We start from the raw sequence: 14117 nt of genomic DNA, 5'->3' as shown, positions 1-14117 counted from the left end.
TAGTGATTCAGCCAGACATGTAAAAATAGATGTCCAGTGGAACATACAAGTGTGTTACCTTCTTATGTATAGAACTAGATGAAACTGATGCGCTATTATTGCCCGGATCAAGTGATGGTTTCTTTAAACTGTCTACACTTCTGCTGGATGGTTGGATGACTTGTCTCCTTTGGAATGCTACGATTCAACTCTTGATTGTCACTGGAAGATTTCTCTTTACTGGACTCCAGTTTAATTGCTTGGCTGATTGCTTCGCCTTCTTTAGGCAGGCAAATTATTCCCATGACAAGACTGATTATGCAATGTCCATGTGCCCATAGGGGATAACTCTCTTCAGACATTCCTACATAAATGGAAGGAGTAAGAACTCAGATGATGAAGAACAGGTAGCAGCGAATAGCATGGTAAAATGTAAAAGTTGAGGGGAAAAGAAGCAACACAATAATATACCAACAGTTAGATGCCGAGTTGCCGACTGCACTACAAATTGTTTTTTGCGGAGAAGAAAGTCCAGAGTGATCATATATTAGTTATTTTCAACAGACATTTTATTTTATCATACAAAGTTAATACACCACAAGGAATATATGCGAGACCTGAATAGTAGAAGACAATTCCTATATATATGAAAGACTACAGATTTAGTTGAAATAGCTATATGGAAGACTACGGACCAACAAACCTAGCTAATATAAGTGGTTGACAAAATGATAGCCAAGATAACAGTTGCGGGCAAATCAAGACAACAATAATATGGGAATAAAGGAGAATAGTCATGATACCTAAAAGGCACACCAATCGGCTGACCACATCATATGTCATTTTAAGTGTTTTTTCTGATTCTTGTGTCTAAGCACTTGAGTGTATGGTTAGAGTTTGTTGCTAAGTTTTTGGTTGTTGGAGTGCTTGAGTAATTCTGTAATAATTTTCAGAACCATACGAAGGTGGATATGTTCCTACCTATTAGTCTTATTGTTTTTATCGAGAAGTGAAATCGGAGCAGCCCCGTAAATTGAGGATGGAACACATAAATTCAATATCAAATATGAGTCCAACCTGATTGTATGTATGACACGCTAAGCATATTTTTTATAAATACAACATGGTGTAATGCAGAAGAAGTCATCGTATCATCGCATTCAAATATGAGACTATTTAAAAAAAATCAGGTCACCTTGTTAAACTGAGCAAATCAAAGTTAGCATTGCTTCTTTGATAGGAAAACACTAGGCAGACCATCTTACCATTGACTCTCCATCAACGTTCCATCATGTAAGGAACTTTTATCTTGTTATCCAGCTCTCGTAAGAAAAAACCGAACAATCATTCCCAAACCACATATTCTGAAACAATGTTTTATTAGATGGTCCGCCTTATTTCTTTACAGGAACGCAAATTCTTCTGTACTCTTCTGAAAGGAACACACTATTTTGTTTACTAACATTTGCCTGTAACAGTAAGAGTGAACCATGTTTAGAGATAAATTAGAGCCATACCGACATGAGTGCAGATCACTGAAAGTTAGTTGGGGGGAGATGAGTGCCAAACAATTAATAAGCAACAGCCAGAAGAAGAACATCTATATCTAGCTCTGTGCATTGACTAGTAACAATCAATGCTGGTCTATATTCTCCTTTTATTATGTCTGTTTAGCTCGATGCCACTTCTTACCTGTTGATGGCATACAAAATATTTCTGTTATTCTCTTCATCTACAGTTTGTCTGAGAGAATGCACAGTTCATTGCCTATGAGGTTTAACAGAATTACAATTCGTAACAGAGTTTCAGCCTTCATGGGACAACATATTACCATGTATAACGTCTAATGCTTCATTTCCAGGGAAGAAACTGGATTAATCACCAATCAATAGGCAGTAGAATATCAACATTCAGCAGCAATACGACAGTAGCACTAGCACATCAAACAGCACAACCGTGGCTAGCAGCACACTGCACACCACAGCAAGCACGCACAGCATAACAGCAGCTAGCACACCACAACCACACAAGCAGCAAGCACCACAACACTACATCCCCAACAACACGCCGGTGTTGTCACTGAAGCCCTCAATGGACCCCCAATTTCATTAAGAGACCAGAACCCTTTTTGTTCAGATAAGTGACCGAAATTATCTTGGTGACAGGACGAGGAAGATGCCCCTTCTGTTCAGACGCCCCATAGAGGAATTCATTTCGTCTTTCAAAGTTGAAACCAAGTATTGCTTCTGGGGACTAAATAGAACATGATGTTACAGTATGATATTTCACAAGGAAACATTTACAAAGTGCTACATGTATTCCATTTGTACCAAAGAATTAATAGGAAAATAGAGACGTGTTTACTGGACAAGCACATAGTCCTATATGCCAATAGGAAGTAAATAGTGAGGGCATCCAACATTGCTTGCTATCTCACATACATACCTACAGAGGTTCTTGAGAGAGTAAATAGTAGCATCAAGTCGATGTAATGCAGGCATATGTCTATGGACATCTTTCGGTGGCCTTTTTGCCCAACCATCCACCATACTTACAAAGATTAATTTGCCCTGCAAAGAATAATTTTCAAATTCAATCTGTTAAAAAACTTAGAAAATAGAATGCAAACAATAATAGTGATAGAATGTTAGGGTTTGAACTTTACTACTTGAAGGAGTTCTGCTTCCATGAATCAAAGCAGCACATTTTTTTAAAGAGATTAAACTTACAACCAAGTAAAAAAAATCTGGTCCACCGGCTGGAGTAGGAATCCGCACACACACACACACACACAGACGCACACACACACACACACACACACACAGAGAGGGAGAGAGAGCTTACGATGTTGTTTATGCCATGGATGGCTAGCTCCTGTTCTCCCGTGCTTCTAATCACCCAGAGCAGAGGAAGCAGAGGCTGGCTACCTCAGACCAGACCACCCGGAGCGAAGGTTTGTCCCACTTAGATCTAGCTGGTCTGGGTTGGGGCGGTGGAGCCATGAGAGAGAGAGAGAGGTGAGAGGTGGCATCACCGGCACTTGGGTATGAACAAAAAGCGCCTCCGTTGGCACCTGCGTGATGGCGGCGCCGGCACATGCCCGCCTCGACGTGGGAAAACAGCAGCCATGTGGGGATAGCGATGGAGAGGTGGGAGAAAGAGGGGCCCAAAGTGGTGGCGACGCGTAGCACCGCCGTCGGCCGGAGAGGGCACCTATGGCGGCGGTGTGCGTGGTGGATCTGGAGCAATGGGGCCAAAGGGGATAAGGTTTGGAGCGTGGGGCTGGGGGTGAAGGAAAAGAACAAAGAAGGAGCTTTCGCGGGCTGAGCCAAATGTTGGCGCTAGAAAATTCTGTACACGCGCGCACATTTCTGGGCCGGCCCATTTAGCTACCCTCAGTTGGTCGGGAATTGTTTGCCGACCCACCATCAGTTGCGTCTAAGGTAATTGCCGACCGACTATTTGTTGGTACATATTTTAGCATTCCTGACCGATAATGTGTCTATGTATTAGTTTTCCCTACCCATGGTTTGTTAAAAGTTTTTCTGATCAATAGTCGGTTGGCAATACTAACTTTTGCCAACACACATCAGTAGCGAATTCTGGTGCGTGGTGTAGTGGAGGGTCGATGACAGCGCCGCACCCTCGAGATGCTCCAGTGCTTGTAGTTGTCGCTAGCTTGTCTATGAGCATGGATGTAATTTTTATTGCTTTCTGAGTTCTTGTATTTTCATGATGTTTGATGAATAGGTTTGACCGATGATCAGGTCTCTGGCCAGCCTACTACCTCCACCTTCGTCACCGCCACAGATTTCGCCGTTGATGATGATATGGAGGATGCCGAGGAGTCTGATGGCGCTGATCCAGATGAGACCGAGGAGTCAGACGAGGACTACTGAGCTTTGGGGCGTTAGCATCGCTCTTTTCCTTTTTGGTGTCTTGGTGCCAAAGGGGGAGAGAGTTCTATTAGGTCTCGGGATTTGCATGGGTGTGTTTTATTTGCTTCGAGTTGAACTTCTATTTGCTTTGATTTGGCTTGTGAACTTATTGTGCATGGTGTGAGACATGTGATCCCTATCTATCACATCTTATTCATTAATCTTGTTGTCTCATTTACGTAGCGGTTATTTCATACATATGTATGCTTATTATCTATCTTTTCCATTTGTACATATTGGTTGGTCTACAAAATCTAGGGGGAGCATTGATCCTTATGCGAGCACTTTGCATTTCAAAAGCAAATCATATTAGTGCACACATATAGGGGGATCCCCGTCTATATTTTCTAGATTCCAAGTGCAAATCGTGAGTTGTCATCATCCACCAAAACGGGGGAGATTGTTAGGACATTTCCCGCCTTGGTGTTTTGGTGATGATGACAACTCATTTTGTGGTCTAATCATGTGTCAAGTTCTTCAGGTACTCTCTCGTTTGGTACAAGACGATTAGGCATTCCCTCTGTATAGAAAAGATCGAAGATGGTGTTTCCTACATGTTTATTTCTTTGGTCGTAGGAAATCTGTACTATTAAGAGGGAATCCGCATCCGAAGGTATCGGGTGAATCAATACACGTATACATTCTTGTCCACCATTTCTATCCTTCCATTCGACGAGAAAGAGGCCCTCAAACTCTCTATTCAGTGGTTTTGATCCTACGACGGTCGTACCGCTGGTCAGGGTGGCTGTACCGCCTGTCCGGTTCGTCATGTGCTTCCACCGCCCCAGGGGTGATACCCTGGGGTTGCAGCTCCCAGGTGCCATACCAACGGTTGTACCGATGCCCCCGGGCGGTGTTACCGTCACATCTAGGAAAACCCTAGTGCTGCTTTAGGAGCGGTTGTACCGGCCCAGTACCGCCCAACCACCGAGTGTCTTTCTGTGGTCAGGTGGTTATTGGGTGGTGGTGGCCCGGTTGTCCCGGTTATAGTCCTTTCACTGGTACTACCGGTGCCCGGAGCGGTTGTACCGCTCAGGACTTAGCCATCATCCGGATTGGGACCAGGCATGTGCACTGGTGCAACTACCGCTCCTACAACCAGTATAGAGGTGATTCCTTCTGGTTTGGAGCGGTTGTTGAGCGGTGGTAAGGCGATTGGTCCGGTTACTTATGCCAACTAGTACTACCGCCCACCCCACCGGTTGTACTGCCTTGTAGGGTTTTTGCAGGGTACCTGTGAATTCCGGTTGTACCGGTTCTTGGAGCAGTTGTACCGTTGTAGTATAAAAACTGTTGCAACGGTTGGTTTTGAGGGGGCACTACATATATAGTGGTTCTTCCACCTACCAATTTTTACCTCTTACCTCTCTCTCACCTCCATTGATTCCCTTCTACCTTTCTTACTCGATCTCTCTCTCTCTCTATCCACTCAAACTCGTTGATTTGCTAGGGATTGAAGGAGGAGACATAGATCTGCACTTCCACCAAAGGAAATATGATTCCCCCATACTTTCTTGTGTGGATTTTGTTACTTTTGGGTGTTTGAGCACCCTAGACGGAAGAGGTCACCTCTGAGCAATATTCCCTTGTGGTGAAGCTCCATGGTGGCGTTGGAAGCCTCCAGTTCAGTTGTGGAGAGAGCCCCAACCTTGTTTGTAAAGATCTGATTGCCGCCTTCAAGGGCACCACTAGTGGAATCACGGTATCTCACATTGTATGAGGGCGTGAGGAGAATACGGTGGCCCTAGTGACTTATTGGGGAGCATTGTGCCTCCACACCACTTCAATGGAGACATACTTCCTCTCAAAGGGAAGGAACTTTGGTAACACATCCTCGTCTCCACCGGCTCCACTTGTGGTTACCTCTTACCTTTATCATGTGCAAGCTTTACTTGTATTGTATCCTTTGCTTGCTTGTATTGTTGTTTCTAGCATCATATAGGTTGCTCACCTACTTGTATATCTAGACAACCAATTTGTTGCAAATCTTAATTTGTTAAGAAAAACTAAAAATTGATAGCCTATTACCCTCCCCCCTAGTCAACCATATCGATCCTTTCACCAAGGATGGTACTGTCTAGGTGATGACCCACAAGTGTAGGGGATCTATCGTAGTCCTTTCGATAAGTAAGAGTGTCGAACCCAACAAGGAGCAGAAGGAAATGATAAGCAGTTTTCAGTAAGGTTTTCTCTGCAAGCACTGAAATTGTAGATGATAGATAGTTTTGTGATAAGATAAATAGTAATGAGCAAAAAGTAAATAAAGTGCAGCAAGGTGGCCCAATCCTTTATGTAGCAAATGATAAGCCTGGACAATTCTAATAATGAGAAAGGAGCTCCCGAGGACACATTGGGATTTATCGTCAAGCTAGTTCATCACGTTCGTAAGATTCGCGTTCGGTACTTTGATAATTTGATATGTGGGTGGACCGACACTTGGGTACTGCCCTAACTTGGACAAGCATCCCACTTATGATTAACCCCTATTGCAAGCATCCACAACTACAAAAAGGAGTATTAAGGTAAACCTAACCACAACATTAAACATATGGGTCCATATCAACCCCTAACGAGCAACGCATAAACTAGGGTTTAAGCTTCTATCACTCTAGCAACCCATCATCTACTTACTACTTCCCTATGCCTTCCTCTAGGCCCAAATAATGGTGAAGTGTCATGTAGTTGACGTTCACATAACACCACTAGAGGAAAGACAACATACATCTCATCAAAATATCGAACGAATACCAAATTCACATGACTACTAATAGCAAGACTTCACCCATGTCCTCAGGAACAAACGTAACTACTCACAAAGCATATTCATGTTCATAATAAGAGGAGTAATAATATGCATAAAGGATATGAACATATGATCTTCCACCAAGTAAACCAATTAGAATCAACTACAAGGAGTAATCAACACTACTAGCAACCCACAGGTACCAATTTGTGGTTTTGATACAAGATTGGATACAAGAGATGAACTAGGGTTTTGAGAGGAGATGGTGCTGGTGAAGATGTTGATGGAGATTGACCCCCTCTCGATGAGAGGATCGTTGGTGATGATGTTGATGATGATTTCCCCCTCCCGGAGGGAAGTGTCCCCGGCAAAACAGCTCCGCTAGAGCCCTAGATTGATTCCGCCAAGGTTCCGCCTCGTGGCGGCGGAGTTTCGTCCCGTAAGCTTGCCCATGATTTTTTTCAGGGGAAGAGTGATGATATAGCAGAAGATGGATGCTGGAGGCCCACCAGGTGGCCCAGGAGATAGAGGGTCGCGCCCTACAGGGGGGCGTGCCCCCCTGTCTCCTGGACAGGGTGTGGGCCCCCTGGTCTATTTCTTTCGCTCATAAATTCTTAATAAATCCAAAAAGTTGTTTCGTGGAGTTTCGGGACTTTTGGAGTTGTGCAGAATAGGTTTCCAACGTTTGCTCCTTTTCCAGCCAGAATTCCAGCTGCCGGCATTCCCCCTCTTCATGGTAAACCTTGTAAAATAAGAGAGAATAGCCATAAGTATTGAGATATAATGTGTAATAACAGCCCATAATGCAATAAATATTGATATAAAAGCATGATGCAAAATGGACGTATCAACTCCCCCAAGCTTAGACCTCGCTTGTCCTCAAGCGGAAGCCGAAATCGGAAAATATGTCCGCATGTTTAGAGATAGAGGTGTCGATAAAAATAAAATACAGACATGAGGGCATCATGATCATTCTAATAACAACAACATATATAGATTTTGTCATATGATTTCCTATGCTCAAGTAATAAGCAATTCACAATGTCAAGTATGGTTCATAAACTTCATTGGGAACTAACAAACTATAATCTCAGTCATTGAAGCAATTGCAATTTATCGTAACATCAGAAAGAGTCAATAATAGAGCTTTTCAACAAGCTCACATACTCAACTCTCTCGTAGTCTCCCATAACTGCTAACACTCACGCAATACTTGTGGTTATAGAGTTTCAGACAGACACTAAGAAAGATAGGGGCTTATTGTGTTGCCTCCCAACGTATTCACCTTTAGGTGATGTCAACAATAATAGCCTATGCCAACTTACATCCAATTGGATATATGTATCATGATCTTTAAAACACGAGGAGCTTGCAAAAGGATAAAATGAAAAAGGGAAAGGTGAGGATCACCTTGACTCAAGCATAAAGTAAAAACATAAAGTAAAAGATAGGCCCTTCGCATAGGGAAGCACAGGTTGTCATGCACGTTTAGAGTTGATGCATAAAATCTTAGTGCAAAAGAACGTCACTTTGTATTGCCCCTTGTATGTGGACCTTTATTATGCAATCCGTCGCTTTTATTACTTCCACAACAAGTTCGTACAAAGCTTATTTTCTCTGCACTAATAAGTCATACATATTTAGAGAGCAATTTATATTGCTTGCACCGATGACAACTTACTTGAAGGATCTTACTCAATCCATAGGTAGGTATGGTGGACTCTCATGGCAAAACTGGGTTTGAGGATATTTGGAAGCACAAGTAGTATCTCTACTTGGTGCAAGGAATTTGGCTAGCAAGAGGGTGAAAGGCAAGCTCAACATGTTTGGAAGGTCAATGACAATATACTTTAACTGAGAGGCCAGAAAACATAAACCATTACGTTGTCTTCCTTGTCCAACAACAACTCTTTTAGAATGTCATACTTAATGAGTGCTTCACATTCATAAAAGATGTCCAAGATAATATATTTATATGTGAACCCCTCTTTCCTTATCACTTCCTATTAATTGCAACAATGACCAAGGCTACGTTCATCAACTCTCAACATTTTTTATGCCTCATACTTTCTATGTGTGAAGTTATCACTATCCATAAGATCAATATGAACTCTTTTGTTTTTTCTACTTTCTTAATATCATAGCAACATAGCAAAGCCCTTGACTCAGCACTAATCTTTATTATAGATAGCACACGGACTCGCTTACATAAAGAGATCACAATGCAAAAATCAGAACTACTTGATATCAAAACTTCAATCTACTAAATAAAGATACTACTAAAAGGATCGAACTAAATAAAGCGGTAAAGGTAGGAGTGTGATGGTGATACGATACTGGGGCACCTCCCCCAAGCTTGGAAGTTGCCAAGGGGAGTGCCCATACCCATGTGATTATTTCCTCGGAGGTGATGGAGGTGGTGATGATGACGATGGATAATCGCACATCGAGCATAAAAGCTCCTCCAACTTGCGGATAATGCCCTTGAGCCCAGCAATATGATCCTTCAACAAAATATTCTCCTGTGTGAGATACTTGTTCTGTATGCAGGCTAACTCAATCATCTTGAAAGCTTCAATCTCTGTTGGAGTGAAAAGGTTAGGTAAAGGTTGAGGGATGTCTTCTTCTTTCACCACCGGAGCTTGAACCTCCATGGCCTTCTTAATCCCTTCATCCTTGTTGATCTCTTCTGGTTCCTCTCTTTTCAACTCTATCTTCAATAGCCAAGCATGCTTGTCTTCGTTGTTGGAGGAGGGAGAAGTCATGGTGCTCTAGATCTGAAACAGAAATAGCTCAAAACGAAAACAGAGGATATTTGCGTGATATGGTGGTCAAAACCTTCGGTAGTATATATAATGAATTTTTACCGACCAAAATACATAACATACAAGAAAACGGAGTCCGAGAGGCACACGAGGTGCCCACGAGACAGGGGGCGCGCCCTACAGGGGGAAGCGACCTCCTCTCTCGTGAGAGCCTCGTGTCCCTTTCGGACTACTTCTTTCTTCCTAAAATTCTTAAATAATCCAAAACTGATAAAAATTGCCATTAGAGTTGTTTTGGAGTCGGTTTACTTACCATACCACGTACCTATACCTTTTCAGAGTCTGGAACATTCTGGAAAGTGTCTCTTATGTATTCCTCAGGGGTTATGGTTTCAATAATATTAGTTTCAACATTGATAGGATTAGCTGAAATATAATGTTTAATTCTTTGACCGTTAACCACCCTCAGATTTGTGCCTTCGAAGTTGTTGATTTTTATAGCACCAGAATGATAGAACTCCTCGATAACGTAGGGACCTTCCCATTTTGAGAGAAGTTTTCCTGCAAAAAATCTTAAACGAGAGTTGAATAATAACACATAATCTCCTACGTTAAGCTCACGCTTTTGTATCCTCTTATCATGCCAGCATTTGAATTTTTCTTTGAAAAGCTTGGCATTCTCATATTCTTGGGTTCTCCATTCATCAAGTGAGCTAATATCAAACAACCTCTTCTCACCAGCAAGTTTGAAGTCATAATTGAGCTCTTTAATAGCCCAAATGCTTTATGTTCAAGTTCAAGAGGTAAATGACATGCTTTTCCATAAACCATCTTATATGGAGACATACCCATATGATTTTTGTATGCAGTTCTATAGGCCCATAATGCATCATCAAGTTTTTTGGACCAATTCTTTCTAGATCTATTCACAGTCTTTTGCAAAATTAATTTGAGCTCTCTATTGCTCAACTCTACTTGACCACTAGACTGCGGGTGATAAGGAGATGCGATTCTATGATTGACATCATACTTAGCAAGCATCTAACGGAAAGCACCATGAATAAAGTGTGAACCACCATCAGTCATAAGATATCTAGGGACTCCAAACCTCGAAAAAATAACTTCTTTAAGCATTTTAATAGAAGTGTTATGATCAGCACTACTAGTAGGAATAGCTTCTACCCACTTAGTAACGTAATCAACAACAACTAAAATATGTGTATAACCATTAGAGGCAGGAAAAGGTCCCATATAATCAAAGCCCCAAACATCAAATGGTTCAATAACAAGAGAATAATTCATAGGCATTTCTTGACATCTACTAATGTTACCTATTCTTTGACATTCATCACAAGATAAGACAAACTTACGAGCATCTTTGAAGAGAGTAGGCCAATAAAAACCAAATTGTAGTACCTTGTGTGCAGTTCTATCCCCAGCGCGGTGTCCTCCATAAGATTCAGAGTGACACTTGCGTAGGATTTATTCCTATTCATGCTCAGGCACACAACGTCTAATAATACCATCTACTCCTTCCTTATAAAGGTGTGGATCATCCCATAAGTAATGTATTAAATCATAAAAGAACTTTTTCTTTTGCTGGTATGTGAAACTAGGCGGTATATATTTAGCAACAATGTAATTAGCATAATCAGCACACCAAGGAGCAGTACGAGAAGCATTGACAACCGCTAATTGTTCATCAGGAAAACTATCATTAATAGGCAGTGGGTCATCAAGAACGATCTCTAACCTAGACAAGTTGTCTGCAACGGGGTTCTCAGCTCCCTTTCTATCAATAATATGCAATTCAAATTCTTGGATCAAGAAAACCCATCTAATGAGTCTAGGCTTAGCATCTTTCTTTTCCATAAGATATTTAATAGCAGCATGATCAGTGTGAATAGTAACTTTGGAATCAACAATATAAGGTCTAAACTTATCACATGCAAACACAACTGCCAAGAACTCTTTTTCAGTAGTAGCATAATTTCTCTGGGAAGTATCAAGAGTCTTACTAGCATAATGGATAACATTCAATTTCTTATAAACTCTTTGCCCTAAAACAACACCTACAGCATAATCACTAGCATCACACATAATTTCAAAAGGTAAATTCCAATCAGGTGGCTGAACAATAGGTGTTGTGATCAAAGCTTTCTTAAGTGTTTCAAATGCTTCTACACAATCATCATCAAATACAAAAGGAATATCTTTTTGCAATAAATTAGTCAGAGGCCTAGAGATTTTAGAGAAGTCCTTAATGAACCTCCTATAAAAGCCGGCATGACCAAGGAAACTTCTTACACCTTTTATGTCCTTGGGACATGGCATCTTTTCAATACCATCAACTTTGGCTTTATCAACTTCAATACCTCTCTCGGAGATCTTGTGCCCCAAGAAAATGCCTTCATTAACCATAAAGTGGCACTTCTCCCAATTCAGGACGAGACTAGTGTCTTCGCATCTCTGCAAAACTCGATCAAGGTTGCTCAAACAATCATCAAAAGAGGATACATAGACGGAGAAGTCATCCATGAATACCTCACAAATCTTTTCACAAAAATCAGAGAATATAGCCATCATGCATCTTTGAAAGGTAGCAGGTGCATTACATAAACCAAAAGGCATACATCTATAAGCAAAAGTACCAAAAGGGCAAGTAAAAGTAGTTTTAGATTGATCCTTCGCGGACACAGGTATTTGAGAGAAGCCAGAATAACCATCTAGAAAGCAAAAATGTGTGTGTTTGGGTAGCCTTTCTAGCATTTGATCAATAAAAGGTAAAGGGTAATGATCTTTCTTAGTAGCTTTATTTAACTTACGGAAATCAATTACCATCCTATAGCCTGTAATAATTCTTTGTGGGATCAATTCATCTTTATAATTAGGAACAACGGTAATACCTCCCTTTTTAGGGACACAATGGACAGGGCTTACCCATTCACTATCAGCAATGGGATAAATAATACCTTCCTCCAGGAGTTTTAGAATCTCCTTTCTTACCACTTCCTTCATTTTAGGATTTAATCGTCTTTGAGGATCTCTAACTGGTTTGGCATCTTTCTCCACTGAAATTTTGTGTTGACATAATGTGGGACTAATGCCCTTAAGATCGTCCAGAGTATATCCAATAGCAGCTTGGTGCTTCTTCAGAGTTTTCAATAATCTTTATTCTTCTTTCTCTGAAAGGTTAGCACTGATAATAACAGGATATATTTCTTTTTCATCAAGATAAGCATACTTGAGATTATCAGGTAAGGGTTTGAGTTCAAACACGGGATCACCCTTGGGTGGAGGGGGATCCCAAAGAATTTCAATCGGAAGGTTATGTTTTAGCATAGGTTCTTGTTTAAGGAACACTTCATCTATTTCTTCCCTTTCCTTCATAAGCATATCATTTTCATGGTCTAATAAATATTGTTCTAACGGATCGGTTGGTGGAACAGCAATGGAAGCAAGACCAATAATTTCATCCTTACTAGGTGGTTCCCTTTCACGAGGTTGTCTACTAAACTTAGCAAAATTAAACTCATGAGACATACCATCTATGCCAATAGTGACAATATTATTTTCACAATTAATCTTAGCACTAGCAGTATTCAAGAAGGGTCTACCAAAAATAATGGGACAAAAATCATCTTATGGGGAACCAAGAACAAGAAAATCAGTAGGATATTTAATCTTCCCACACAAGACTTCAACATCTCTAACAATCCCAATAGGTTTAATGGTGTCCCTATTAGCAAGCTTAATAGTAACATCAATGTCTTCTAATTCAACACGTGCAATATCGTGCATAATTTCTTTATAAAGATCATAAGGTATCGCATTAGCACTAGCACCCATATCACATAAGCCATGATAACAATGATCTCCTATTTTAACAGAAATAACAGGCGTGCCTACAACAGGTCTACGTGTCTTAGTATCAGGTCTAGCAATATTAGCAGTTTCACCCAAGAAAGAAATAGCATGCCCATCTAAGTCCTCATCCAAGAGATCTTTAATCATAGCAATACCAAGTTCAACATTAATTTGCTCAAGAGGTGTATAGGTCCTAGTATTACTCTTACGAACAACAGTCGAAGCTTTAACATGATCTTTTATCATAACAGGAAAAGGAGGTTTTTCAACATACGAAGTAGGAACAATGGGATCACTATATGTAATAATCTTTTCTTCGACTGTAATAGGTGCAACTACTTTCACTTCAACAGGAGGATTATATTTAAACCACTTCTCTTTAGGGAGATCAACGTGAGTAGCAAAAGTTTCAAAAAAAGTAGCTACTATCTCAGAGTCAAGTCCATACTTAGAGCTAAATCCACGGAAAGCATCGGTATCCGTAAAAGATTTAACACAATCGAACTTAGGTGTCATACCTGACTCCTTACCATCGTCGGAACCCCAATCTTCAGAGTTGCGTTTAATTCTTTCCAATACATCCCATTTGAAATCAATAGTCTTCAGCATATAAGAACCAACACAGGAAGTATCGAGCAGGTTGCGATTATCAAGAGAAAGTCGAGCATAAAAATTCTGAATAATCATTTCCCAAGAGAGCTCATGATTGGGGCATGAATATAACATTGACTTAAGCCTCCCACAAGCTTGAGCGATCTTTTCTCCTTCGCGAGGCCATAAATTATATATGTAATTACGATCACGATGAACAAGATGCATAGGATA

The 14117-nt window shown here is 40.8% G+C and overlaps 1 long non-coding RNA gene across 2 annotated transcripts; it reads right to left on the bottom strand.

Moving 5' to 3' along the window:
• Positions 1-117: 117 nt before the first annotated feature.
• LOC123175601 (uncharacterized) lies at positions 118-3276 on the bottom strand. 2 transcript variants are annotated; one of them, XR_006488034.1, is made up of 5 exons: positions 3053-3276; positions 2824-2958; positions 2425-2549; positions 1245-1448; positions 118-343 (listed from the first exon to the last, which is right to left on the bottom strand). It is a non-coding gene; the product is annotated as an uncharacterized lncRNA (long non-coding RNA). The 2 variants fall into 2 exon arrangements; XR_006488033.1 differs by having other exon boundaries at positions 2824-3266.
• Between the last annotated feature and the right edge of the window lie 10841 nt (positions 3277-14117).

This window comes from Triticum aestivum, unplaced genomic scaffold (genome assembly GCF_018294505.1).
Source record: "Triticum aestivum cultivar Chinese Spring unplaced genomic scaffold, IWGSC CS RefSeq v2.1 scaffold183145, whole genome shotgun sequence".
Taxonomy (NCBI): Eukaryota; Viridiplantae; Streptophyta; class Magnoliopsida; order Poales; family Poaceae; genus Triticum; species Triticum aestivum.
The sequence above is the reverse complement of the archived record's forward strand: the minus strand, read 5'-3'. Positions and strand labels throughout refer to the sequence as shown.